This window comes from Phacochoerus africanus, chromosome X, assembly GCF_016906955.1.
Source record: "Phacochoerus africanus isolate WHEZ1 chromosome X, ROS_Pafr_v1, whole genome shotgun sequence".
NCBI lineage: Eukaryota > Metazoa > Chordata > Mammalia > Artiodactyla > Suidae > Phacochoerus > Phacochoerus africanus.
Window position 1 is genome coordinate 105,496,561 of NC_062560.1, and position 6,000 is coordinate 105,502,560.

Here is a 6,000-nt window from a genome sequence, read left to right on the forward strand (position 1 = left end):
TGCTTATTAATGGGTTATCTCCCATGCCCAGTTTCTCTTGGCAGTACAGGCTGGGAGGGATGAGTTTCATCCCATTGATGAACATAGGAAAAAACACTGTGGGAGTTCCTGTCATGGCGCAGCAGAAACGAATCTGACTAGTATCCATGAGGACGCAGGTTTGTTAAGGATCCAGCATTGCCATGAGCTGTGGTGTAGGTTGTAGACATGGCTCAGCCCTGGCATTGTTGTGGCTGTGGCATTTTTTTTCCTTAAAAGCACCTAAAATCACAGACAACTCTCTACTGCCTCAAAATGAATAGCGCAGAGCAGGCTTCAGGTCACTGAGAAAGGAACTCTCAAATGAGGCGTTTATCTACAAGCAGATATATCTACAATAGCAAACTCCTATGCAACTTTTGCCTTTAGTAGAGTTCATACATATACACACATCAGCCTGCAAGCCAGGAGACAGAGCCCACTCACATGTGAGTCCATGCCCACACAATGACTCAGAACACAAGGAAACATCACATCACCAGGCCAACTCTGATCCTTATGCTATGGCTCAGCAAACAGGATGAAGCCATAGTCTACATGGTCTACATCAGGTACTGCCAGGCAACAGACTCTTACTAGGACTAGGCCTGCACTTTCTATATATATGCCAAACAAACCATGGGGAAGCCAGGTCTGAGGCCCAAACACACACCCTTGCTGTAACATGACAAACAACATGGCAGCCACTGCTGAGAACAGGGCCCATGCACATCCACTGCCCAGCACGTGTGAACGAAGCTGGTATTCCACAGAAGAACCACTCACAGGCCAAGAATCAGAACAGAATGTGATAGCCCCCCAGGCAGAAAGGGTCACAATCATATAGCAAGAAATCTGCACTCAGATCAGGGCTTCTGTAGCGCCCACTATTCAGCACCAAAGGTTGCTTTCTGGTGCTCATCTAGTGGACCTGGTTGGGGGACCAGGCACTGAACTTTTGCACATCTCTCAGGCATCCCCTCCCTGAGACGCTCTGGCAGATCCAGGCCCATCCCCCCAACCGCCGCCACCCCTGTACCTGAACTCGCCTCTCCAGCACAGTGGGACCTGCATTCAGGGTGCACATCTCCTCCCCTCTAGATCTTAGGTCCCCACAGGCAGGAACCCCGTTCCTCACCTCTGGGTCCTCACAACAGGATGTGGTGCTTGGCTCTGAGCCAGGGCAGGGTCAAAGGGGGCACCTCTGGGGCTGGAGGGCCGTGCCTTTGGAGGCACAGGGAGCCGCTGGGACCCGAGAGGGAGGCCTGGGCTCCCAGGAGCAGGCAGGACAGGAGCCACCTCGGGGACCTGCACGTGGCTATGAGAGGAGCTGCTGCAAGAGGCAGGAAGGGCTGTCACACCAGGCCTGCTCACAGTGAGTGGCAGCGAGGGCCACCTCTAATGACCCCGGTAAGGGCTCAGTAAATGTGTGTTGAATCAGCTGAGAGGCGTCGGTGCAGACTTAGCCATCATGAGAGGCATGAAGGGCCCTTGAATTCCCGCTGTTAGTAAAGATAATTTGGCAGGCAGAAGAGCGGGAGGCTGCATCAGCCGCTTGTGGGGAGGTGCGCCCAGCTGCAGAGTGAGCAGGAGGGGCCCTACAGTCTCAGGTCAAGTGTGGGGCTCTGATGGCTTCTGGGCCCCGAGAGGAGCCAGACCCCTCCCTGCATGCAGAGCCCTGGGCCCTCTTCACAGTAGTGGGTGGTGCACACTCCCTCACGGGGGGAGGGGTGACCACAGGCGGTTCCCCCCTTTCCTGGGGACTGGGGGCTTTCCCCAGAAGCCAAACTTTCCATTTTCAAGTGGGGACAGAGCCCTGGGCAAACCGGGACAGATGGTCAGCCTCGGTGGCATTGGAAGGAGTGGCGATCTCTAGCAGGGCTCCCTCCCCTTCTGCTTCTTGGAGCAGAGGAAATTAAGGGGGCCTTGGTCTGAGTTGCAGCCCCACTAGGATGTGCCCAGGGGAACTGGGGGTCTGCATCTGGTCTGGGGTGGGAGGAGGGCTGCCTGGAGTGGCCTGGGTTGGGCCCTCTTCTAGAGGGCTTATCCTAAAGGAGTTGGGTCTTAACTCTAGTTTGGAGCTACTGTGCTTTGCAGCTATGCTGTGAGGGTTAGTTCATGTACTAACCCTCTCTAGGGGCTGAGCCTTACACGTATGCATATACCAAGATACTCAATAAGCCTGAAAGTATCCTGAGCTCTTTTGCCAGAGTTCTTAACTGGCCTTGGTGCCTGGTTCAAGTATAAAATGTATTGATTACTAGTGTGGCTTTGTGACCATGGGTCCCAGGAATTCCAGGGCAGTTTATACCACAATTGTCAGCATTGTTTGCTTATTTTAAATTGAGAATAAATTCACATAACATAAAATTTTCCATATTATTTTTTGGCCATACCCACAGCATGGGAAATTTCCCTGGCCAGGGACTGAACCTGAACTGCAGTTGTAGCCTGTGCCACAGCTACAGCAACACTAAATCCTTAACCCACTACGCCACAACAGAACTTCCAAAATTTGCCATTCTCAAGTGTACAATTCAATGTTTTTTTTGGTATAGTCACAATACTGTACAACCATCACCACTATCTAATTCCAGAATATTTTCATGACCCCGAAAAGAAAGCCCATGGCTCCCAATTTCCCCTTCCCTCTATCCCCAAGCAACTACTGAGCTACCCTCTGTCTCTATGGATTTTCCTATTCTGGATATTTCATATATAAATGGAATCGTACAATATGTAGCCCTTGCGACTGGCTACTTTCACTTAGGAAAACACTTTCAAGGGTCCTCCATGTTGTAACATGTGTCAGTACTTCAATCCTTCTTATGGCTGAGTACTATTCCATTTATGGATATACCACATTTATCTGTTCATCAGTTGATGGACATTTGGGTTGTTCGTCTTTTTGGTTGTTTTGAATAATGCTGCTACATTCATGTTCAGGCATACCTTGGAGATATCATGGGTTTGGATCCAGCCCACTGCAGTAAAGCAAATATCCTGTTAAAGCGAGTCACATGAGGTTTTCGGTTTCCCAGGGCATATGCAAGTCATATTTACACTATTCTGTAGTGTATCAAATGTGAAATAGTATTATGTAAAAAAAGTACATACCTTAAAAAATATGTTATCAGAGTTCCCATTGTGGCGCAGTGGAAATGAATCCGACTAGTATTCACAAGGACACGGGTTTGATTCCTGGCCTCGCTCAGTGGGTTGGGGATCTGGCATTGTTGTGAGCTGTGGTGTAGGTTGTAGACGCAGCCAGATCCCGCGTTGCTGTGGCTGTGGCATAGGCCAAAGCTGTAGCTCTGATTTGACCCCTAGCCTGGGAACCTCCGTATGCTGTGGGCAAGGTCCTAAAAAACAAAAAACGCTTTATTGCTAAAAAATGCCAACCATCATCTGAGCTTTCAGTGACTCATAATTTTTTTACAATGATAACCTCAAAGATCACTGCTCACAGATCATCACAACAATTATAATAATAATGACAAAGTTTGAAATATTGCAAGAATTACCAAAATGTGACACAGAAATATGAAGCTGAGCAAGTGCTATTGGAAAAATGGCACCAATAGGATTGCTAGATGCAGGGTGGCCACAAACCTTCAATTTGTGAAAAAAATAGGATCTGCAAAGAATAATAAAGCGAAGTACAATAAAAGAGGTGTGTGTGTACAAGTTTTTGTGTAAATTTATGTTTTCCATTTTGTTGGATATGTAACTAGTACTGAAATTGCTGGGTTATATGGCAACTCTGTATTTAACTTTTTTAAGCATTTGCCAAACTGTTTTCAATAGTGATTGCACTATTTTACATTCTCACCACTATGTCTGAGGGTACCCATTTCTCCAGATCCTCTCCAACACTTATTTTCCATTGTTTTGTTTGTTTGTTTGTTTGTTTTAAAATTATAGACATCTTAGTGGCTGTGAAGTAGTGCCTCCAGATTCTGGTTGTCATTTCCCTAATGACTAATGATGTTGAACATTTTTTCATGCCTTATTGGCCATTTGTACATACCTACCTTTCTTTCTTTCTTTCTTTCTTTCTTTCTTTCTTTCTTTCTTTCTTTCTTTCTTTCTTTCTTTCTTTCTTTCTTTCTTTCTTTCTTTTTTGTCTTTTTGGCTTTTCTAGGGCCACTCTCACGGCTTATGGAGATTCCCAGGCTAGGGGTCTAATCGGAGCCATAGCCACCGGCCTACGCCAGAGCCACAGCAACGTGGGATCCCAGCCGCGTCTGCAACCTACACCACAGCTCACGGCAACACCAGATCCTTGACCCACTGAGCAAGGCCAGGGATCGAACCTGCAATCTCACGGTTCCTAGTAGGATTCGTTAACCACTGAGCCACGACGGGAATTCCCATGCCTTCTTTATTTTTTATTTTTATTTTTATTATTATTTTTTGTCTTTTTGCCATGTCTTGGGCTGCTCCCGCGGCATATGGAGGTTCCCAGGCTAGGGGTCTAATCAGAGCTGTAGCTGCCAGCCTACGCCAGAGCCACAGCAACTCAAGAGCCGAGCCTCGTCTGTGACCTACACCACAGCTCACAGTAATGCCGGATCCTTAACCCACTGAGCAAGGCCAGGGATCGAACCCGCAACCTCATCGTTCCTAGTCAGATTCATTAACTACTGAGCCACGACGGGTACTCCTCCCATGCCTTCTTTAGATAAATACTTTTTAGACACTTTGGCCATTTTTTAATTGAGTCATTTGTCTTTCTATTGTTGCACTATAAGCGTTCTCTATATATTCTGGGGGTTCCCACTGTGGTGCAATGGGTTGAGGGTCCAAAGTTGTCTGTGGCAGCATGTGTTTGATCCCCAGCCTATGCGGTGGGTTAAGGATCTGGCGTTGCTGCAGCTGTGGTGCAGGTTGAAGCTACAGCTCAGATTTACTCCCTGGCTAGGAAACTTCCATATGCTGTGGGAGTGGCCAAAAGAAAAAAAAAAGAGTTCTTTATTCTGGATATTAAGCATTTATTTTTCATAATGGTGAGATTAATGATTTTCACTTGGTGTTGATGCCACACACCCTATTCCTGCCCAGGGTTCTGAGGCTGAGCTTCTGTCCCTGATCTAAGAGAGAAAGTGTGTCCTGCCATGGCCCTTACAGAGGACAATTGGCCCTGGCCCCCGACCCACACTCCTTTCTGTGAAACAGCCTTTGCCTGTGATGCATGTCCTTACTTTCTAGCTCTCTTGTACCCTTCTCCTGTAATAAACTGTACATTTGTAAGTATTGTCATGTTAGGTCTTCTGTTTTTTTAAGGTAGCTCAGTGGGTCAGGGATCTGGTGTTGCTGTGAGCCGTGGTGTAGATCACAGACTTGGCCCGGATCCCACGTTGCTGTGGCTGTGGTGCAGGCCGGCAGCTGTAGCTATGATTCGACCCCTAGCCTGTTATACCTCCATATACTGTGGGCATGGCGCTAAAAAGCAAAAATAAAAAATAAAATAAAGTAGCTCAATCCTGTTTAACTACTGGGACCTTCTAGTAGGGGAGTTGTGGCTGCTTGTTGCCTAGAGATTTTTGGAAGTAAGAGGATTGTAAAACTAAGCCACACCAGCATGGTATGAAAGAATTGTAGGAGTTCCCATGTGGCTCAGCAGGTTAAGGACCTGGTGTTGTCGCTGCAGTGGCTTGAGTCTCTGCTGTGGCCTGGGTTTGATCCTTGGCCCAGGGAACTTCAGCATGCCACGAGTGCGGCCAAAAAACAAACAAACAAACAAAACAAAAACAAAAACAAAACAAAAACAAAAACAAAAAAAACCTGTAATGTGCCACCTAGACAGGAGACATCTAGATGTGAGAGAGGCACAAGGGCTGTCTGATTCCAAAATCCAGGCTTTGGATTACTTGTCTGTAGTGCCTTTCTATCTCCTTGTTAGGGGTTCCTGTCACATAAGACATCGTCCCGTTTTATAGCCTTGTCTCTCTCTCCTCAGAACAGATGCTCAGAATGTTT